General features: G+C 39.5%; 1 protein-coding gene across 8 annotated transcripts in view; it reads left to right on the top strand.

Moving 5' to 3' along the window:
* The window catches only part of SMYD3 (SET and MYND domain containing 3), a 635,613-nt gene that overhangs the window by 368,138 nt on the left and 242,849 nt on the right, over positions 1 to 24,626 (top strand). The gene's annotated exons all lie outside the window — the stretch shown is intronic.

Below are 24,626 nucleotides of genomic sequence, written 5' to 3'. Positions count from 1 at the left end.
AATGTGACCATGGAGATGCTCCATCTCTAGGTAAATCTTTTTTTACTGTGGAAACAGTCTTAAAAAATCCTTTAGCTAGACATTCAGCTGTGAAAAGAAATGATAGTGACCTAATGAAACATCTATTTAATTCGTGACTTTCCCCCCCTTCTATCACATACACATGCCACCACACAGTTTGATATGCTTTTCTGGATCTCCGTCTTCAGAAATCTCACCTTGCCAATTAAGGGCCAGATTGTGATTTCCTCATGCAAGTGCAGGGCACAAGGAGGGCATGCTGCGAAAATCACTGCACGCTACGCCCAGTTGCTGCGTTCTGCCCCTGCCATACTCCCACTTTAACCATGGAGGCATTGTGCTTCACTGAGCAATCCCTTGTGTCTTGCTAAGCCACCCACTTTGTCCCCATGGGGATCTTCTGCACCCCACTGCTGCTGACGGCACCTTCTCCTACGTTGAACTAGGACCATTTAGCCCTGAAATATTTAGTTCCCTTTTCCCTGATTGCGTCACTGTTGTTACTAGTACCAAATATTCATTAGTCTCATGATAGTAGAACTAAAGAAAACCATTTCAGTCCTACAAAATATCATGTACATCTCTCTCAGCATTTTAGAATTGTATAATTCATGCCACACATTTGATTTGGCCATGGCTTCAGCTTTTGACCTACTGTGTTGCTCAGACTGAGCCAAGTACTGTCAATCAGCCATTTTAAAAACAAAGCTAACGAACAGGATCACTGCAATGAAGATTAATGTTTTCAAGGAAGAGTCGTTTACAGTACTAGAAGGTATGAAACTGTTTCTCCTCGATTTTAGTCTTCCTTTGTTCACTTTGTCACCTGACTTTAATGTTCCCAGAGCTTTTAATCCCAGAGAATCAATGTTGATTTCTTGAATGCTCTCTGCAGAAACTAATTATTATCATAAGGACTGGATTGACTCTGAACTTTTATAAATGGTTTTATATCCCATTAACACAAAACAAAATCACAAAACCCTCACAACCCTTCTTAGAACTTTTGTATCAGGGAGTGATCATTTCTCACAGTTATTCCCCTTCTGTATTTAAAAACACCAAGAACAAAGAATGCATCCTAAAAATACTTTAAGTATTGTGGTAGTCATAGTTTTGATGACTTATTTAGTAAATTATTTTACAGTATACAATTTTAGAAAATATCCAGAAATGTTTAAATCAGAAAGAGTGTTTGACATAAAAAAGACAACTTTTGGCATTATGATTAGCTTATAAAATCAAATATCTATTTTGATCTTATCAGTGACTCAATTCTATGTCCAGTGAACTCAGTGCAAGTTGGATGAGTCTTTAACAGTTTATAGTGGCAAGGTGATATTTAAGTGACTAAAAGACGAACATTTGTAATAAAATTGTTTAATGCCTAGTATTTATGTGTAACTGATGGAAAAGTGGTTTCTCACTTATTGAAATTACACTGTACTTTGCAATTTAATGTCTCACTTGTCTACCTTTTGATTATTGAAATATGTATTCCCTTCTTATTAGAGATTTATGGATGGAACCTCCATTGACACTAATGAGAGTTATATGTCTAAATTCTCAGGCATTCAGATAATACCCGTAAAATAAAATGGTACTCATCTTTTGCATCTCATAGATATTACTCAATTTTTGTGTGTACAAATTTCTGTGAATTAATACATGTAATGTTATACAAATACTATGATTAATTTCATCTTTACAATGTAGGGCACTATTGTATCACTGAAGTTGGTGTTTTCTTTGAAACCAGTATTTCACCTAGTTGTGCTTAGCATGTTTGATTCTTTAACTCAGGGTACTTGTTAATTAATCTGGCCATTTTAGGAAGTGGAGACCTTTGTGCAGTGGCTAGGAGGCCACTCTCAATTAAGCAAGAACAGCAATGTCAACATTTCGGCAACAGTACTGTGCCTCGCAAATCAGGCAATTGCGACAAACAGGTATTTAAGAACAAAGTTAACCAATATTCATACCCAAAGAAGCATTTGAAAATGTGGAGTTTTACAGCTATCCCTGTTGCAATCATGGCTGGAAATATGTCCCCAAATGTTCTACTTATGTGAAGGATGCAGTTGAAATTAAAACCAAAATTCACCACCTCAAACTGATGGAATGCACTGTGAAGAAAGAGTGTAGAGACAGACAATGTAGTACTGTAGTAATAGTACTATAGAACTTCTCCAGGTTAAATTATTCTCAGAGTCAATCTGCTTCATATCAGAATGAAGGTCATCATATAAAAATCTGCTGATAAAAGAAATCCTTGCTACTTCTGTTTTAAAAAAATCCCTGAAAATCCTCAATAAGGCTATTAGAACCAAAACCTCCATTATCTACCAAGATAGTAAGAATATTTTCATTCAGATTATATCTTACCCTCTTAAAAATAAGAAAGGACTATATGGTAGTGAAGCAGAAGTTTAGGACTTTAACAGTTTCTCAAGCAGAGATGGTATGGATCTATATAGGTAAATGTAAAACTCTAACACTTTTCTTTTTTTTTTCACTCACTACTGAAAATATGTCCTTTGTCATGTATTCATTGGCTAATATAGACCCATGCTGCTTCTAGGTTTTATAGCCATATAAAAGAAAACAAAGAAAGAAGAAGTGGGACCGCTAAACACTGAGGATGGAGTGGAGGTTAAGGATAATTTAGGCATGGTCCAATATCTAAACAAATACTTTGCCTCAGTCTTTAATGAGGCTAATGAGGAGCTTAGGGATAATGGTAGGATGACAAATGGGAATGAGGATATGGAGGTAGATATTACCACATCCGAGGTGGAAGCCAAACTTGAACAGCTTAATGGGACTAAATCAGGGGGCCCAGATAATCTTCATCCAAGAATATTAAAGGAACTGGCACATGAAATTGTAAGCCCATTAGCAAGAATTTTTAATAAATCTGTAAACTCAGGGGTTGTACCGTATGACTGGAGAATTGCTAACATAGCTTCTATTTTTAAGAAAGGGGAAAAAAGTGATCCGGGTAACTACAGGCCTGTTAGTTTGACATCTGTAGTACGCAAGGTCCTGGAAAAAATTTTGAAGGAAAAAGTAGTTAAGGACATTGAGGTCAATGGTAATTGGGACAAAATACAACATGGTTTTACAAAAGGTAGATCGTACCAAACCAATCTGATCTCCTTCTTTGAGAAGGTATCAGATTTTTAGACACAGGAAATGCAGTGGATCTAATTTACCTCAATTTCAGTAAGGCATTTGATACGGCTCCACATGGGGAATTATTAACTAAATTGGAAAAGATGGGGGTCAATATGAAAATTGAAAGGTGGATAAGGAACTGGTTAAAGGGGAGACTACAACGGGTCATACTGAAAGATGAACTGTCAGGCTGGAAGGAGGTTACTAGTAGAGTTCCTCAGGGATCGGTTTTGGGGCCAATCTTATTTAATCTTTTTATTACTGACCTTGGCACAAAAAGTGGGAATGTGCTAATAAAGTTTTCGGATGATACGAAGCTGGGAGGTATTGCCAATACAGAGAGGGACCGGGATATCCTACAGGGGGAAGATCTGGATGACCTCGTAAACTGGAGTAATAGTAATAGGATGAAATTTAATAGTGAAAAGTGCAAGGTCATGCGTTTAGGGATTAATAAGAATTTTTGTTATAAACTGGGGACGCATCATTTGGAAGTAACAGAGGAGGAGAAGGACCCCGGAGTATTGATCACAGGATGACTATGAGCCGCCAATGTGATATGGCCGTGAAAAAAGCTAATGAGGTCTTGGGATGCATCAGGCGAGGTATTTCCAGTAGAGATAAGGAGGTGTTAGTACTGTTATACAAGGCACTAGTGAGACCTCATCTGGAATATTGTGTGCAGTTCTGGTCTCCCATGTTTAAGAAGGATGAATTCAAACTGGAACAGGTACACAGAAGAGCTACTAGGATGATCCGAGGGATAGAAAACCTGTCTTATGAAAGGAGACTCAAAGAGCTTGGCTTGTTTAGACTAACCAAAAGAAGACCGAGGGGAGATACGTTTGCTCTCTATAAATATATCAGAGGGATAAATACCAGGGAGGGAGAGGAATTATTTAAGCTCAGTACCAATGTGGACACAAGAACAAATGGATATAAACTGGCCATCAGGAAGTTCAGGCTTGAAATTAGATGAAGGTTTCTAACCATCAAAGGAGTGAAGTTCTGGAATAGTCTTCGAAGGGGAGCAGTAGAAGGAATGGTATGATGGGATAGCCTAATTTTGGCAATTAATTGATCTTTGACTATTAGCGGTAAATATGCCCAATGGCCTGTGATGGGACACTAGATAGGGTGGGATCTGAGTTACTACAGAGAATTCTTTCCTGGGTGTCTGGCTGGTGAGTCTTGCCCACATGCTCAGGGTTTAGCTGATCACCATATTTGGGGTCAGGAAGGAATTTTCCTCCAGGGCAGATTGGCAGAGGCCCTGGGGTTTTTTTGCCTTCCTCTGCAGCGTGGGGCACGGGTCACTTGCTGGAGGATTCTCTGCACCTTGAAGTCTTTAAACCATACGTTGAGGACGTCAATAGCTCAGACATAGGTCAGGGGTTTGTTACAGGAGTGGCTGGGTGAGATTCTGTGGCCTGCGTTGTGCAGGAGGTCAAACTAGAAGATCATAATGGTCTCTTCTGACCTTAAAGTCTATGAATATTAGCCATATCTCCTTGTGGTTCCTTTTAACATAAATACTTGGTTTGCGGCAAATAAACATGACATGTGTTTAGATGGTATTTTGCTGGCCACTTTGTATATCTCTTAAAACTGTATAACACACACACACACAAACATCAAATTGGATGTTTTTTAAAATATGCTGAAATTATTTCCAGATTTACTCTCCAGTTTTTATCCACCTGTGAATCTAGAATTGCCCTGATATTATCACACAATCTCAGCCATATTAAGGGACAGTGGGATGATGGTTTTGAATGATTTGTTATGCAATATTATACTGTTGCTATGGTGTGAATAGGCTTTGTATACCTTTGCCTTGTTAGCCAATTGTTAATTGGCTCGTACTGTACTATCTGTTGCTTAGTTAATGCACGGTATGATTGTTAATGATAGAATTCTCATGCATTTGTTTAGAAAATCATCAAAAATTATATCAATAAAACCTTAAAATAATTAGTTTACTGCATTTGTTTTATTTGATAGGCCAGGTATTCTTCGTTAGTGTTTCAGAAGGAGAATGTATTATAGAAACTTTTTAGTCTTCATTCATGTATTTCTACAGCACCATACCGCAGGCATGGATCAGAAAGAAAGGTTCCCGCCCCCAGGAGCTTACAACCTCATAGTCTGATCCTGCAAGGGGCAGAAGTCAGTGGGACTTGAGGACTTTCTGCAGCTCACATAGTAGGGCAGTAAGGGCATGCTCTTGTAAACTGCTTGCTCACCTGAGTAGTCCTTCCTTGCATGAGTAAGATATACTTGTGTATGTGGATGTTTGGATGTGGATGTCTTTAAATTGACAAAGAATTCTTTTCCCCCACATAATGATTATGTTTAGACAAAATTTCTAGTTAGTTTATACAACACTTTATTTTAAAGAACACTATTAGAAATCTCTTAATTGTTGTTTCTAACAAGAACACGTGCATAATGCATAGGATCCTGCATACTCAAGCACTGTTTATTTGGTATAACACCAATTGCAGCATTGAGCCTATTTTAGTAGTACAATGTGAAATTCAAATATGCAAGAAGTTTTTGTTCTGGGGCAAAGATCGTCATGTTTGATTTTGTGTGTGTGTGTGAGCGAGAGAGAGAGCGCCATTGTTTATTTTACACAGTAGCCCCAAGCTAGACATTCATTTATTAAACCCTTCTTATATGCAAATTATTTAAATTAGAAAAAATACCCTGGTAAAACATGAAAAGCTGCTTTAACCTAGTGTATTTATTATGATGCTTTTTTGTTGTTGTTTAGTTCTCATTACTTCGACCCATTAACTAAATGACCGAGCAGATCCAGCGCCCAGCTTGTGTGCTAGGTGATGGATGCTATGGTACTATATCCATTATTCTGAAGAACACTGTCATTTTTAAAAGTCAGAAACTCCAAACTGGTACTTGTGACTGAAAAATGATTGTTGTGTATCAGGAGTGCAGAAAATGAATAAATAAGTACAAATGTAGGGCCACAGACTTCCAAATGAGGATTTTAAGCTAATGGACCTGCTGCCCAGCATGGTGCTAGAATTCCCCAGGACTTCAGCATCCACACAGAAAATATGAAGGATCTCTTGCCTTGGATGGAAAAATACGGATTTTGTACAAGTCCATAAACTTGTCTGGATAAACGTTTACCAGAGCTTCATGGTAGGAGTGGACGTTTCTGATGTAACATTCTCCTTGTCTGACAGACATATTATTTTAGGAGAAGATCACGGCCTTCCCTCTACCCCACCAGCAGAATGAACCAAAAAAACTGGTTCATCCTTGAAAACTCTTGAATCCATGTAGCTCTCAGAATGGCTTAGAAAAGTAAACTACCAAAACCACAAGGTCAAGGAGCGGATGACTTGGTAGAGCAAAGTAATTGCCAGATATTCACAATCATGAACATCTTGGCCCCCGGTCAACTATTCCATCAAGCACAAGATGTCTATGCTTCAGCAATGAATCATGTCACATGAAGCACGTAGGAAGAAGACCCGCTTGCTCCCAATATGTTCACCAACAGCATAAGACTTCCTGTAAGACTGTGCTAAAGGAAGCAAAGCAATATTTTCCCTTCCACCATCACAACTGCAAATTCATGTTTGGTAAAGTTGTGCCACATTGTGAACTGGCTAATCAACCAGAACTGCCTAATCCAAACATTGTACCCAAATGCTGCCTGTTGCAAAGAGCTTTAATACTTTTTTGCAGAAAATATCAGCCCACTATGAGAACTTCATGAGGTGGTAGACTGTAAGCTGGGCCATATAGCAGTAACCACCTTGGTAGAGTCTGGCTTCATCACACACAGTGGAGATGTGGAAACCCAAACTATCACCTTAAAATCAAATCTGTCCCTCTCCTGGCTACTGAAAGCCAACAAAAAACAACCTACCAGCCTTGCTAGGAAAAAAAAAAAGGGAGGGGGCAATTATCTGCCCGGTACTCAAAAAGCCAACACTCAGTGCAGATGACTTCTCCCAACTGTTCTCCAATCTCCAACTTCCTATACCTAGGCAAAATCATAGAGAAAGTGTTGGCAGTCAGGCCTAGTGGTGAATCTAGAGTTTGGCCTGCTGGTTAGAGCTGGCTTCATGGTTGGTGGATCCCAGGAAACTAGACGAGGGTTAGTACTAGGAGAGCAGAAGCCAAACGCCAGAGGGGAGTGGAGTTAAACCAGAGTCATAAGCCAGAAGCGGAGCCCAGGATTAGTAAAGGAAAGACGTCAACCAGAGTCATAAGCCAGAGACTGAGCAGCGGTTGAAGCCAGTCTGAAGCCAAAGGGGAACAGGGGCTGGAACAGGCTGGAGCAAGCATGGAGTTGGGGGGTTGGAAGTAGGCTGGAGCAGGGGCTGGAACAAGGGCAAGTGCAGCTGTGGGCATGGTATGCATTAAGCAGCCACTGAACTGCTCTGGGGGCCAGGCTTATAAACAGGGCTGCAGCATCTGAGAGTTCTAAGGCAGTGCAGCTGGGCTCAATGGTTGCTTAGCAGCAAAGTTAGTCAGGGAGCAGGCCGGCAGCAGGTCCTACTGGTTTGTTCCCTGATGGAAAATAACGACAACCAAACTCCCAACAACATGTGACTCCTTCCAGCATATCATATACTTAACAGTTGGGCTTCAGACCAAATACAGTCTAGAGACAGCCCTAGTAACATAGACTGGCCCTCTCATGACAATGGATAGAGACTATATCTCAGTGCTCATACTACTCGGCAGTCTTTAGCGTATAGCCTTGCGAGGTGGGTTGGGGAGTGCCAGTCCCCAAAGTCAGTCTACCTGAGGTATACACAGGCAGGCAAAATGCTTCTCCAGTGATGGGAAGAGCATGCTCAGAAGTGTTTTCTTTATGGAGATGTACTCCTATGCTGACTGCGCTCCACCAACCAGTGTGGAATAGGGAAGGCAGGGCCAGGTTCCCACCTGCCTCCTCCATTGTATCTAGTATCATTGGTGACACCAAGGATCAGGATCTCAGCTGCCCTCTGTGGGGGTGAGGTTGCAGGGAAGGGGTCTGAAGTGAGACTATGTAGTCCCAGGATGAAGACAGTCCTTAATAAGATGTCAGCCTGTTAAAAGAGAAATAAAGAAATCTATTTTGAAATATTTCCAGTAACTGACTGTGCTAACAGAAAGCTGAAACTAATAATCATTAACAGAGAAGGAGGAGAAAAAAGGTAGTTTGTGTTGAGGACCACCAGTTGTCTTTTTAATACCATCCATCAACGAATAAGAAATATTTATAAGAACGGCAATACTGGGTCAGACCAGTGGTCCATCTAGCCCAGCATCCTGTCTGTGAACAGTGGCCAATGCCACGTACTTCAGAGGGAATGAACAGAACAGGTAATCATCGATCTTATAAATAAGGAATGGTGGGTGCACAATGACTTAGATCAAAGCATAACTCTCATTGAAATAATCAGAAACCTTGGATCCACATCAGTAGCCAGAGAACAGGCCTTATTATTTACCTGATAGAAAAAAATGATACTATGTATGTAATTATTTAGGCTGAAGAATGCTTTGAAAAACAGTGAGCATTAATTTGCAGCTATTATTTTTAGCAGCAGAGAAGTGGCAATATTGATCAGCAGGTGTGCAGCTAGGAGTTTGAATATAGATCAGGGGTAGGCAACTGATGCCACACGGGCCAGAGGCGGCACGTGAGCTGATTTTCAGTGGCGCTTACACTGCCTGGGTCCTGGTCACCGGTCTGGGGGACTCTGCATTTTAATTTAATTTTAAATTAAGCTTCTTAAACATTTTAAAAACCTTATTTACTTTACATACAACAATAGTTTAGTTATATATGATAGACTTATAGAAAGAGACCTTCTAAAAACATTAAAATGTATTACTGGCACGTGAAACCTTAAATTAGAATGAATAAATGAAGACTTGTCACACCACTTCTGAAAGGTTGCCAATCTCTGATATAGATTCACAGATTCCAAGGCCAGAAGGAACCATTGTGATCATCTAGTCTGACCTCCTGCATAACACAGGCCATAGAACATCTCCAAAATAAAGTCTGGAGCATGTCTTTTAGAAAAACATCCAATCTTGATTTAAAAATTGTCAGTGATGGAGAAACTACCGCGACCCTTAGTAAGTTATTCTAATGGTTAGTTACTCTCACTGTTAAAAATGTACACCTTATTTCCAGTCTGAATTTGTCTAGCTTCAACTTCCAGCCATTAGATCATGTTATACCTTTCTCTGCTAGGTTAAAGAGCCCATTAGTAAATATTTGTTCCCCACATAGATACTTATAGATTTTCATCAAGTCACTGCTTAACTTTCTCTTTGTTAAGCTAAATAGATTGAGCTCTTTGAGTTTATCACCAGAAGGCATGTTTTCTAATCCTTTTATAATTTTCTTGGCTCTTCTCTGAACCCTCTCCAATTTATCAACATCCTTCTTGATTGTGGGCACCAGAACCGGACACAGTATTTCAATAGCAGTCACACCAGTGCCAAATACTCAAGATTCCTCTGTTTATGCATCCTAGGAGCGCATTAGCTCTTTTGGTCACAGAGTCTCACTGGGAGCTCATCTTCAGCTGATTATCCACCGCAACAAGATTATCCAAATCTTTTTCAGAGTCACTGCTTCCCAGGAGAGAGTCCTCCATTATGTAAGTATGGCCTGCATTCTTTGTTCCTGGATGTATACATTTACATGTAGCCATATTAAAACGCATATTGTTTGTTTGGGCCCAGTTTACCAAACAATCCAGATCGCTCTGAATCAGTGACCTGTCTTCTTCATTATTTACCACTTGCCCAATTTTTGTATCATCTGTAATCTTTATCAGTGATGATTTTCTATTTTCTTTCAGGTCACTGATAAAAATGTTAAATAGCTTAGGGCCAAGAACCAATACCTGCAGGATCCCTCAGGAAACACACTTGCTCAATGATGATTCTCCATTTACAATTACATTACAATTATCAGTTAGCCAGTTTTTAATCCATTTCATGTGTACCATGTTAATATTATTAGAGAGACAAGGTGGGTGAGGTAATATCTTTTATTGGACCAACTTCTGTTGGTGAAAGAGACAAGCTTTCAAGTTTACACAGACATCATCTTCAGGTCTGGGAAAAGTACTCAGAATATCACAGCTAAATACAAGGTGGAACAGATTGTTAAGCAAAAAAGCATTAACAAATATTGCAAGAGATCATTAAAATTCAGCCCAAATTCTTGCTGCAGCTACATGTATATAACTTCTTCCCTGGGGCCAGATTCTGCCCTGACACTCATCCAACCCCATTGAAGACAAAATCTTGTGGTTTCTCCTGCAGCGGTACACATGAAAAGAGAGAGGGCCTTTTCCTCCTTGTATATTATGCGGAAGGGAGGACCGCCAAAGAACCGTATTTTGCACTCCTCGAGTGTGTCTGGAGGTAAAGCAGGCTAACATGGCCTCCTGTGTGCATTGCCTTCTTTATACACACTAAAATCATCAGATAATCTGTATGCCTTGCTATATTTCTGTTTTACAAGAAAGAGACATCTGGTTCACCAGACTGTGCCTGGCAACAGAATTCTTTCTCAATATTCTTGGAAAACAACCTGCCACCGTGTAGTCTGTGATCAAATCTCCTACTGCCACTGCCTGTATCTGTATCTCAAGGGATATCTACACATGATATAGTGGTGTGACTCCCCTACTTGTGGTAACTCAATGAGAGCTAGTGTGAGTATGAATAGTAGTGTAGCCAGAGTAGCACAGGCAGTGGCAGCAGAGGCATGGCTGACCTAAGCACGTTTTCACATGGGTTTGTACTCAGCACAGCTCAGCCATGGTTCCACTACCCTGTCCATGCTACTGCTGCTACACTACTATTTCTGCTCATGCTATTTCTCATCGAACTACTGAGAGAATGTATACATGGGCAAGGGAATCACACCCCTAGCTCGTCGTATAGATGTAGCCTACATCTTTCCTGACTGATCAGCTCCCAACGGGAATTTGGAGCTGAATAATGCCAGAGGCCAACTATGACTCCTCCTTCCCATTTAATCCTGGTTCATCCTCTACTGAGTCGCTCATTATTTGGAAATGGTTGGAATGCTCCAAAAACAAACACACACTCTCTTATTGGAGAGATCCCCTTTTGGATTTCAGATCTGACCCTGAAACAAAACTGTAGGGTAGGGGATGGAAGCTGGCAGAGCTGGGAGGTTCAAATCCAACCTCCATCAATCTATCTCTTCGCCTACATGTTTTGGGGAGAGGCTGGACTGGAATCCCCACAGCTGCCAGCCTCTCCACTTCCTTTCTGCCATCCTACAGTTTTATTTGGGAGTCAGATCCAAACGCAGAAGGGGCCTGTTTTCTGGATCCAGTTTTGATGCAGCTCATGGGAGTGGACATATCACACTGACTTCTGATCTGAAGATATTGTAGCTGTTTTGGGATGAAATGCCACATGAACAGCTTGTGAGATTTTTATACTGTTGAGCCAAACCCCTAACTCTAGCCTTGATACATCTGTAAACTGGCGAATAAAAGAGAATTGGTTCCTGACCTCCCAAATTCAGAAACTGACTCCCCTCTTCCTTCCACCAGTTTAACTCCGTTGACTTCAATTGGATTATTCCTGAATAACACCAGTGTAAGTATGAGGAGAATCAGGCCCCCAGGCTCTAAAACTAACCTAGTTCCAGACTGGGACCCTGCCTTCACATCCAGTCAATTGTGCGACAAGTATATCTTTATCCTTTTCTTTTACTTCTACCAGATCCTCCTCTCCTTCCTGCCTCCCCCGTTCAGAAAGTCTCTTCTGGGCAATGGCAGCCTCGCTAAAGAAACAATGAGGGATATCTCTTATTCTTCCTAATACAGAAACTCCTCGCTTAATGTTGTAGTTATGTTCCTGAAAAATGCGACTTTAAGCAAAACGATGTTAAGTGAATCCAATTTCCCCATAAGAATTAATGTAAATGAGGGGGTTAGGTTGCAGGGAAATTTTTTTCACCAGACAAAAAACTATATATTATATAGATATACACAGTATACGTTTTAAACAAACAATTTAATACTGTTCACAGCTATGATGATTGTAAAGCTTGGTTGAGGTGGTGAAGTTAGAGGGTGGAAGAGGGAGGGATATTTCCCAGGGAATGCCTTGCTGCTAAATGATGAACTAGCATTCGGCTGAGCCCTCAAGAGTTAACACATTATTGTTAATGTAGCTTCTCATCAAGGCAGCACGAACAGGAGGGAAGGGAGACAGCATAGCACACAGAGACAGACACACACCTTGTGTGTGGGAGAGAGAGAGAGATGCACACTGCCCCTTTAAGTAAGCTGACCCACTCTTAAGTGCATTGTCTTTTTAAGTGGATCAGGAAGTTGAGACAGCAACTGCTGCCCCAAACTCTCTCTGTCTCTCTCCGTCCGTGTCTCCTTCCTGCTCTATATGGAGAAGGGGTAAGCGGGGTGCAGGAGCAGGGAGGAGGGGGACACCCTGACATTAGCCTCCCCCCTTACCTCCCCTGCACAGCAAGCAGGAGTCTCTGGGAGCAGCTCCAAGGCAGAGGGCAGGAGCAGCACATGGCAGTGGGGGGAGGGACAGCTGAACTGCTGATTGATAGCCTGCTGGGCAGCTGCAGCACAGGGAACTTAGGGGAGCAGGGAGCTGATGGGGGGCTGCTGGTCCACCCTGATTCCAAGCACCCACCAGCTAGCTGCAACGGGCTGCTCTTCCTACAAGCAGTGGACAAAGCAGGCAACTGCCAAAGGACGTTAGAAGGGAGCATTGCGCAACTTTAAACGAGCATGTTCCCTAATTGATCAGCAACATAACAACAAAACAACATTAACCTGGACGACTTTAAGTGAGGTTAACTGTACCACACAATTGTGTGAGCTGACCCTGAATCTAGTTCTTGGGTTGTTCAAGCCTTGAGAATCTGGGGCAGACAAAGGATTGCAGGACCACATTTATGAATACATATATCTGAAACTGGATGCACAACATGACCTGCTCTGTTCCATGCCAGCACAAAGCTGATTATAAAGACTATAAAAAGGCATCTCACGGTATACTGAAATGTTACGACTTCTTGTCACTCTTCACTTCGCCTGAATAAAGCTTTTAAAAATATGGCTGAGTGCAGAAGGCAATTTGTTTCTAATGTCATTGATAATCATTTGGTTTGCTATAGAGGACAGGTTTTATTAACCTTGAGACTAAATGTCCGTAACAGATACTTGCTTTAGATACTTTATTGCTGTTTCAGAAGTAATCAGCCCCATGGGTTTGAAGGTATTTTCCTCTTGCCCATCCTTTCACAAGCATTGTAGTAATATAGAGCTTCAAATTAGGAAAGACCAAATTTATTTCCCCCATCTTTATCTGCTTAAGAGCAAAACAAAATATGTACAGTATGGGGTGCTCTGAAGAAAAGATTACCTTTGAACAGCCTGCTGAGGTTTGGGTTGCCAATCCTGTGGGTCTCTGGCCATTGGCATTAATGTACAGAAAGTCTTATTGAAGTGTAAGTGTAAGCTAATGAAATTCAGATTTTTTGTATTAATCTTGTTAAGCTCAGATTTGTTATGCACATTTCATGGTGGGTAGCTTTGTCACAACTTTCACTGTCTGAAAATGAATGATAAAAATCAATCTTCAGGATAATGTTTGCCGGTGTTATTTTGTTCCGTAGCCCTAAGCACACCTTTTGTCTGTCTAGGGTAATTGGCTTTCCATTGTTCCTGAGATGGCATTACCTATATCTCAAGTAGTTCTAAATCTTGTATTTTCCTTGTCTGGGAAACAGAAAATAGATTTTCAAGAGAATTGTGTAATATATGGATGTGAACAGAAGACGCAAAATACCCACTGAGTGTTACAATAATAATTACAGGGCAAATACTCTTTTCTTCCTGTGGAGATGGCAGTTCCAGTTCCAGTAGAATTGTGCTGGTTCTTCTTTATAAGGGGAGTTTAGTATTTGAACCTTACCCCCTTGCACAGTACCTAAGTTGGGTTCAGTGCACCCAACACAGGTCAGTACAATCATTGGAGCTGCTCTCTTACTCAGGGCCGGCTCCAGGCACCAGCATTCCAAGCAGGTGCTTGGGGAGGCAATCTGCAAGGGGCGGCAGTCTGTGTGTTTTTGCCGCCCCAAGCAGCGAGCCGAATTGCCGCCCCGGACGGCGGGGGCAGACCATGCGCCGTTAGGGCGGCATGCGTGTTTCCGTGGCGGCGGCAGGTCAGCAGCAGTTTCTATGTTCAGTTGCCCACGGTGGCAATTCGGCGGCTTCTGTCTTCCAGCTGAAGACAGAAGCTGCCGCCGAATTGCCGCCGCCACAGAAACACACGTGCTGCCCTAACATCACACGGACTGCCCCCGCTGTCTGCGGCGGCAATTCGGCGCGCTGCTTGGGGCGGCAAAAACAGTAGAGTCGGCCCTGCTCTTACTTCTGTAAATTGGCCTGGCACCACAGCAACTCCCATTGCCCTCTTTATCTTTGTGAGTGCCATGAAGATCTGGCCCAAAGTGTCTGTAGTAGAAGCAATAATAATAGTAATATCACTCACTGTCAGGTCATCCGTCAGTAACTGTTCAAAGAAAAACTTCAGAACACTTTGCAAAAACAATTGCAGATGGACAAGAAGTTAGACACGGTGCTTTCCTATACAGAAATGTAATTAGATTTAAAGTGTCTTGATGCTGCTTTTCACAAAGAATTGAGACACCCATATTTAGGTGTAGTTTATAACCCTGCCCTCCCCACAGTTATAATTATACCTCTGTTTGGATCACTAAATTGTTTGCAACTTAATTTAAAAATCTCTTCCCTCCATCTATGTTTGGCTGTATTTGTCCCAGATACTGGGAATAGTATAATAATAATACTGAGAATTTTTTTAGTGCTTTACAAATACTTATTCATTCCAACATCAGCCTCCCATAAGCTCTCTAGAATTCTGTGGTTTCAAACACCTCCTTAGCTGCCCAAGGAATTTTTTATTTTTTTACATTTCTGCAGAGCTATAGCAAGTAGTCACTGCAGTTTCTTCTTTATTTTATTTGATGCAGTTATTTCATTTTATTGCATCGACTTGGCTCCTGCCATACACGTTTTCAAATATCAGTATGATTTAGGGGGTCAAAGCAATGCAACCAAGTTCTGTTATGATGACCACACAGAGCTCCCCTTTTCATACCGCAGATATTATATTTGCTGCCCTCCCCTTTAATGATACTGGTTGTTGCACTGCATCCCATTGTTTTAATTGTAAAAATTCCAAGAAAATGTAGTTTTCTGCCTTCTGTTTAATTGTTTTGTTGGTTGGCTCTGCTGAATTAGCCTATGAAATATCTCATTGTACTATCTTAGAGTTGGTTATATAATTCTCAGGATGCTACAAAAATTGCTTATAAAATATAACCTTCTTAGGATTAAAAAAATATAGGGTGAAACCTTGGCCCTGTTGAAATCAATGGAAGTTTTGACTTCAGTGTGGCCAGGATGTCACATATATATTTTTGGCTAAGTTAATGCATCAATTTTAACTGACATACAGAATAAGATAATAGTGACTCTATACATTTGTTGAAAATTACATGGCACTTAGGGATTTTCCATTAGCACTGAACAGGATTAATGGTTAGCAACTACTCATGGAAATCCATAGCAGATGTGTTGAGCCATAATAATTTATCAGTTACAAGCAAATAAGATGACTCTCCATTTCACAACTTTCAGAGTTTCAAGTTCTGATGGCTTTAATCTATTTTAAAATATATATTTTTAATACTTTTCATCTGCTGTCTGTAATTTGTATATTGTAGAGATGATAATTGATAGTTATCTGCAAAAAATGATATTGGCTACTTGAAAAAATACTAGATTTTTTTATATCAGATGTCCTTATTTGTCTAAGTATTTGTCTAAAATATTTTTAAGGAATGGTAGCTCAGAAAATCAGTGCTACTCAGAGTTGCTTATCAACGAAATCATTAATACACAATTATTTCTGTATGATTTTAAGCTCTAGAAAATACAGAAGAAAAATCAAATATATTGAGACTGTTGCGAAAGCTAAAATTTAAAACAGCAAAACCCTTTTATTTTATTTTATATTAAAATCTTAATGGAGATGACAGCCACAACTGCTTTTCTCACAAATGTGACTTGACCTATTGTTGTGAAAGATATGATGAGCATAGGCATATCTTGAGACTATTGTATACTCTCTAAATGTTATCTGTATTTCTGTTAGCCAGGGATTGTAAGCTGGTTGGTTGGGAAGGAGAACTGAGCTCTGTTCAGAAACTAAAATCAGTGGGTGGGGGAGGGGATGGTGTAATTCTGCAGACCATGGGACAGGTAAAGAACTCCCGAGAACTACCTATCAGGATCTTGAACCTCAATCCACAGGGCTATTTGGAGCCAGTAGATTCTAACCTGCCACCCAGTGACCTGTTAACAGGTGCCAGAATTAGGAGCTCAACTCCAACAGAGGACTCTGGTCCTGGGATCTGATTGGCAGAACTCTAGGGTTCCTGATTGCTTCCCTGCTTCTATTTAAACCAAGCACAGGAACTGGAAGTTGTCCATGCAACTGATTTCTTATTAGCTCTTATCAGCCTTCTGCCTAATTAACCCATTGAGAACGCCCCTCCCAATTTTAAATCCACTCCTGGGGGACTAGCTAGTATCTTAGTGACCAGAGTGCTGGATTGACTGTAGGCTCCTAGCCAGGGCCGGCTCTACAGCTTTTGCTGCCCCAAGCAGCGCACAGTGGGGGCAGTCCGTGTGCCGTTAGGGCGGCACATGTGTTTCCGCAGTGGTGGCAATTCGGCTGCAGCTTCTGTTTTCAGCTGGAAGACAGAAGCCGCCAAATTTCCCCCGCGGGCAGCTGAACATAGAAGCTGCCGCCGAATTGCCGCCACCGCGGAAGTGTGCGTGCCGCGCTAACGGCACACAGACTGCCCCTGCCGTCTGCGGCGGCAATTCGGCGCACTGCTTAGAGTGGCAAAACCACACGGATTGCCGCCCCTTGCAGATTGCCGCCCCAAGCACCTGCTTGGAATGCTGGTGCCTGGAGCCAGCCCTGCTCCTAGCACTCTGTCACATAGCCCTACAGTGTTAATGCTCTTTAGAGGTATTTCACTTCATAAATTTACAACATAAAAAAAAAAGTTTGGTTGGAAACAAGGGCTCTTTTGGTTGACCACTTTTATTATGAGCGTTTATGCTCATATCCCTTGTGGGGTTACTGGCAATTCTAATAAGTTCTCAATATCATGCAACCAAATCAACAATTGTTTATTAATCCTTCATAATCCCATCAAATCCATTCCAGAATATATTTATTTTATCTCATGCACCTGTTCACGTTTGAAGTTGGCACCCAGAACTGTAAGTGTTGATCCTCAAGAACTTGGTATTAATTACTGTTGAAGATACTGAGACCTGAACAAATTGTTAATAATGCAACTAACTGTTCACTAGAGCTGGTTGGAAAATGGAATTTTCTTTCTGTGGGAAATTCCAACATTTCAAAATTTATTTGTATTGTGAATCAGAATGAGAAGTCAAAATTTCTCACAGACTGGTGAAACATTTTGGTTTGGAAGCATGCGAACATTTTGGTAAGGTAAATACATTTTGTTTTGATAATGTCAAAATATATAATATTAAATATATATGCACATAATATAATACAAATCATGTTTAATATAATATAAAGTCTAAACAAAATGAATCAAAGCAATAAAGCCAAAACAAAGCCTTTTTACTTTATTGAAACAAAATATTTCAACATTATTAAAACAAAATGAGAAATAATTCATTTCATCTTTTTTTGTTGAAAAGTTCATCAAAATTGGCATGTTCCCACAAATCTTTTTGATTTAGATGAAAGTGCATTTCCAGATGGAAAACTGTTCCATTGAAAATTTTTCAACTGGCTCTGTTGTCAACATAATATAAATAAAATGTTATATATTATATCTCATTCAGAAAAGCACTTTATATTCCAGAGCAGTATGTGCTAATCTTACTGCAGGAATACTGAATTGATAAGTACCTTTAGATGAATTACCTGCTAGCCATGATATTCAGCTTTCTTTGTTTTCAAAATATTAATGAGGTATGGTGAGTAATAATGAGGAAACTCAGCTTTCCTTCAATGTTATTGATGTTGGATCATATAAATGTTACCAAAACTGAAAAAAAATTCAGTTCCAAAAATATATAATGTCAAGAATATATTGTCAAGAGTAACAAAAACATGTGTTAGGAGATTTCTGTCCAAATCCTGGCCACATTTACAAAGCCAAATAAACAAATTATGCTAAGTGGACTTGCACATAGGTTGAGAAGATGAAAGATTTTCCCTCCCACTTCAGCCCTGCTGCAGAGGTAGAGTGCAGAGCATCAGTTCAGCTGCTGCTATTCCCTGGACTAGTGGATTATTCCACTTGCTGCAAATCTTCCTTGTACCTGGACAGAAAGGTTTGGTCAGTGGATATACATAGTCACACGCTAACCATTCTTCCAACCTGGCCCCAAAAGACTACCTTTGGGCCACCGTAGAACGCTGTTAATTATTATTTTGGGGAAGTTCTATGGCCTGTGTAGACAGGAGGTCAGACTAGAATATCACAATGGTCCCTCCTGGTCTTGGAATCTGTGAATTCATGGGTGCAGAATCCCCCTGGATGGTCTTTCCATCATAATTTTGCTGCTTTTTGTACATCCAACTCTCTTTCTCACTTCTTAATTTTTCTTAAATCATTCCACTTTACACCTGCCATCTTTTAAAGAACTTTCATCTCTGCTGCCTCCAGCCTTCTCCATTTAATGCGGCTCCTTCCAGACAATAAAGTAATACTGTTAGTACAGTGATTTGATACATTTTCACTTTAGTACCACACGTAATGTTCTATCAGTCCACAATTCTGTCAGTTTCTGCACAGCACTTGTGGCTTAGGCAAATCTCCTTTTGACCTCATCCTTGATGGAAGCTGTGATTAAGCTTCCTAGATATACAGAAGATTCTATTTGTTCTACAATTTCCAATTGCTGCATTTCAACACTTTGGTATATATCATACCATATCTATTTTAAGATTTCCTGTGCCACCTATTTCTATGTATGTAAAGTTGTCCGAGTTAAATTAAATTTGTATGTTGAGGTTCCTAGTGGACTTCCAGGACTTTTCATCTCCTCTTCCCAGGCAGAAAAGGAGGCTGACCTTAGAAAACTTTGTTTGAGTTTTAAAGTTGTCATAATACCGGTTATGGTGCAGTATTTTCCTAGTATCGAAGAGCCTGCTCTTGCTCCCAGTGAAGCCATGGAAACTTTTCCATTTAGTCAACCTGTGGAATTCACTACAAGAGGGGCTGTATTAATTTAGATGGAATAAATGGGCTAAATGTGTTAATATAACTTAGTTACTGGTCAATATCAAACAGTATTAAACAAGGTTTGGGGTTTGATGTACAGAGACCTTAACTTGCTTAGTTTTACAGCAAACCCACCATAATTTTTTTTAACCTTTTATTAAAGATACAGGAAAGAAGGAAAAATGGTTAAAGCATTTGAAATGTAAAATATTAAATAGGCTTTTATTTTAACAACAACATTTGTTCTTTCTCCCTTTAGCTGGAGAGAGTTTTAGAAGGAAAAAATCCACTTGTTTGACAGTCTTTTAGATGGTAGTAAATATGCTCCCTTTGGGTAAAGAGAAGCAGTTTGTTGAGATGAACTGGAGCTGCTGTTGTTGCTACTGCTGCTTTCATTTCATTTCAAGTGATGGTTGGGATTTAGCAGGAGCTGGTAGGGATGATTGTTATTTGGATCCCTCTCTTTTTAGCTTGGTCTATTCAGGATACTTTTTAGGCTCAGGGTGATGAAGGCCTGGGGTTCCAGGGAACGGTGTGGATGGCAACCATGGAGATGAAGCTTGCTCTAGTAGCTTTCATCTGCTTTTCTGTCTTTTCCCCCCACATCTTTTTCTTTAAGCACTTTAAAAGGGAGTGATGGGTAGAATGGGCTTCATTTTTGATACACCAAGTTTGGTATACTGATTTTTGGACTTTACATTTTTTGTTTAATAAGCATGATTTTAACAGTTTTTGAGTTATATTAGTGGGACTTTTTGTTTAGACTAATTTAGGTTTTTTGTTTTTCTGTACTTTTTTGTTAAGATTGGTTACTGTGGCATTTTATGAGCTTCTACATACTTTTTACAGTAGAGCTTATACATAGAGTAAATTTGTTGACATAATTATTACAACAGAATTCCTTTCTTTTATGGACCAATTCCGCCTAAGATTGGACATTTGTTTGTAAAACTACTTTACTAACAAAAAAATTCATTTTAGTTTAAGTATTTAGAAAAAGGAAAAGAAAAAGGTACTTGATTATATTTTAAGGTTTGTAAATTTTTTATTACAAAATTTCGATTTACAGATTTTACTTGATTAAATATTGCAAAAATTACAATTACACTTCTTTGATGTTAACAAAGCTTAAGAACTTGAAACTTATTTGTGCTTACAACTAATAACTTTATTTGTAGATGAAACAAAACTTAAAACTGCTGCTGTTATGTTTGTAAGATGTTTAAGAACAAATTGGCTTTTACTACTTTTTTGGCTGTATGCTTAGAATGGGTAAAAATGATAAAAGTTTCCCCACATCTTGTGAACTTTTACATACTTTTTACAGTTAAGCTCATTATTAAGGTAAATTTGTCAGCCCACTTATTACCAGAGATTCAAACACTGGATTTTAAACAGGGTTGGATAATTGTATGTTCACTAATCAAGCAAAGAACAATATGAAAACTTAACCTCTTGCCTTGGGATGTAAGATGATCACCTGGGATGTAAGAGGTCACAAAGGTATTTCCTCTCCGTGTAAGGCATTGTACAATTGGCTAGGGTAGCAGCTGTGCAAGTTTCTCCGCATTGCCCTGCCAGCGTGCTTTAAAACTGAAAGGAAGGGACCACTTCTAGATAGTTCACTTTATGGTAAATGTCCTAGAAATTGTGCTGATTAGTATCTATTGTGGCAATTGTTTTGTGTGATATGGATGCCAGCCAAATAGAAAATAGACTAGTGCAAAGAACTTTTTTTTAAAACTGTGTTTTATAGGGATACATCTATAATACACAAGGGGAGGTCTGCAGAGTTTCGATGTGGAATTATTGTACATAGGTAAGAATATAGGTACCTGATGCCGTTGTTATGCACTAGTAGTTGCACAGGTTTTTACATCATTGTTCTATATGGAGAGCTCTGCAAATAGTCTATATTGTGTTTAAACGGATGGGGAAGCAAGGAGATTGGGTTAAAGGGTAAAATTCCAGATCAATTTTATGTTAGTTTTTCTTTTGTCTAAAATAACATTTTCAAATATAGTTTAATAAAATTAAAATAGAATGTTTACCTATTCAAGCTAAAATAATATAAATACACAAATCTGAATCAAGACCAAGTTATTACTTGCCATGCGTTGAAATGCAGGTGACATTACTGGAAGAATGTTGCATTACAGCTGTACATTTGAACTACACATTAATTGTAGGGTGGCTTTTAAGTGCACAAGGTCTGGCCAAAGAGAAATGTATTGACATGGAAACAGATGCTGCTAAAGTCTTTGCATTTTGCTTGATACTCTGAATGTTCATGGAAGTCCCATGAACTCAAAGCCAGACAGATTAATTATCTTTAATTTTATGCTGAATATTTCATACACTTCTATCTGCAACTTAATTTACAAAATGCAATGGTAACCAGTTCATGGTTTATAAAGCAGTGAAGAAATATCATTTTATTTAGATGAGAAACAAAAAAATGCCAAGAAAGTAGGTTCCTATTCTGGTAGTTTTAAAAATAGCTGATCTTACAGAATTACATCTCATTAATCAAGAAGCAGTGCTATTCATGAATAACTTTAAAAAGAGATTTTCATACTGAAACAGCTTTAGAAACACATTAAATTTGCTTACTGTGTACACAAAGCAATTAGTTTTGCCAGTAATTTTCTGTATTCCCATTTTATTACTGAAGCTGGAGCTGATGTGTCAAATTAATCCTTGATGTAATTTCTGTGCCGCACTGGAGTTATACTGGGAATGAAATTGGCCCAGCAAGTGGTACATTTGATTGGTAAAATCATCCTCCACTTCTGGAGACTTAGTTAAAAGTCCTGTTTTGGGACACAAAAGAAAATAGATTAGGAGTTCTCATTCTTAACCCTGATCCTGCAAAAATTTGTGCACTGAAGTCAGTTAAGCACGTTCATAAGTCTTTGGAGGATCAGGTCCTGAGTTATGTTACAAACTACTCTGGCTCAAGAGAGAGAACTGTAACATCATGGATATTACAATTCATGGCTGAGTTGAGTGGGAAAGGACATTTTACCATCTGCTTTACTTCAGACCTAGTTTTGGGCTCCTTGCTGGCACACTTTGTCTCCAGGTCTGCTTTTACTCTTTGTAATGGAGCTTGCCTTGATCTTTGATAAAGGATCCTAGTGTTCACTGGATTAGCACTGCATTGGCTCTGTCTGTTCTTGGGGAGACATGGCTTCTATACTCTAGGTCAGTGGTTCCCAAACTTTAACAACCTGTGAACCCCTTTCACTAAAATGTCAAGTCTCGTGGACCCCCTCCTAAAAATGAATATTTCCAGAGATTTTCTCCTTTACCTGAGTGTAAATTATAAAAGCAGTGATCTTGGAAATATAAAATTTGTTTTTCTGAAATGCTTATTACACACTATTAATTATTATTTATGATTACAGTATTTTTATTACATTATGAAAACGGCAACACTCTTCCAAGATCTCACTTTTGTAGCTTGTATCACTTTGAATAAGCCATTATAAGACAAGGCTCCTATGTTCCATCAAGGAGTATCAGATGTGAAACAGCATGAAGGTATTTAAGAAGCCAACTCAAAGAGTTTCTCCTACACAACATTCAGGTCTTGAGCAGTCCAGGCAAACAATGCACGTTACAACAAAGCTTAAATTTGTTCTCATAATAATTTTAAAAACAAGACTAGCTGCCTATTTAATTTTTAAAACAGCAAAAAATATCCACCTCCCTTTTCATTTCTTATAAGGAGTCTTGAAGTTTAAATCTCCTCAATGTGATAGATATGCTTGCTTTGATCTGCTTAGCTCTTGGAAGTCCAGGGGCTCCGGGCTGCTGGCCCCATGCTGCCCAGGGTCCCTAGGGACAACTCTGTCCACCATTAGGGAATTTTTCCCTGAGAACCCCCTGTAACATTTCACGAACCCCAGTTTGGGAATCATTGCTCTAGGTCCATGTTCTAAGGGGTAATGAAGAAGAACAGCAATTGTCATTTTTGTGGGAGAAGGAGGGATTTAACAATCAGCAATAACAGTAACTGAAGTCATTTTGGGTTCCTACAGGCATTTTTCACCACTTTGTGAAAAACAAGTGTATCAACAAAGTATAACTTTTTTAACGAGTAAAGCTTCTAGTGTTCTGGCAGCAACGAGTAAGAGCACAACTACATATGGCACTTCCTGTTAGTTCATTAAAAAGATACCCTTCCTAATTAAATTTGCGTGCCTTTCCATAATTTGTACAGACCTCAGTAATTAAATAGGTGATAATCTGTCCTCAGAACAGCAACAGACCATGATCCTTAAATTTGTATTCGCTTCAGCAGCATTTACAGTTGTATAACTGCATTGCCTCTTTTAATTAAGCCTATTTTAAACCAAGTATTAGAAGTTATTCCTGGTATTACTGTCACAAAGTGGATAAGGAGAAGACAGAGAGTTCCCTCTCCCCCTTTAAAATCGTTGACTATAAAATAGTGATTCCTGCCCTGCTCCTCCCAAGAAGGAATAAAGTATTCCTTGGTTATATTCTAGTTCTTCAACTCTCATCTGTGCCTAAATTGCAATTAATAACAGTTGTGGAAGCTGGAATGAACATTGCATTGTTCGTCAAGGAATAAAGGCCAATTTTGTTTTTTTATACTTGGGTGCCTAAATATAGGCACTCAAATCCATATTAGGCACCTAAATCAGCAACTTGATTTTCAGAGGTCCAGCTCTTTAGTCAGGGAGTTGGCACTCGAACCTCGCAACAGTCCAACCATGATTTAGGTGCTTAACTATGGACGTAGGTGCCTAATTGAAAGCACTCCGGGTTTAAAATGTTGTCTTAAATACATGTGCCCATTTTTTTGTTTTTCCAGTCTTTGCTGCAGGCAAATACCGAAAGTAGACTGACCAAATAAAGTGAGCTTTAAATTTCTTTGCTAATCTTAGACGTTGGATTCCTTTAAGTTCTAGTGCAAGCTGCCCTCTTGAAAGGTTTCCCGAGTACCCTTGTGGATTGGCACGTGACTTAAAGTAGTGACTGGTTTGGGAAATATCTC

Source organism: Chrysemys picta, chromosome 3, assembly GCF_011386835.1.
Source record: "Chrysemys picta bellii isolate R12L10 chromosome 3, ASM1138683v2, whole genome shotgun sequence".
Lineage (NCBI taxonomy): Eukaryota > Metazoa > Chordata > Testudines > Emydidae > Chrysemys > Chrysemys picta.
The sequence above is the reverse complement of the archived record's forward strand: the minus strand, read 5'-3'. Positions and strand labels throughout refer to the sequence as shown.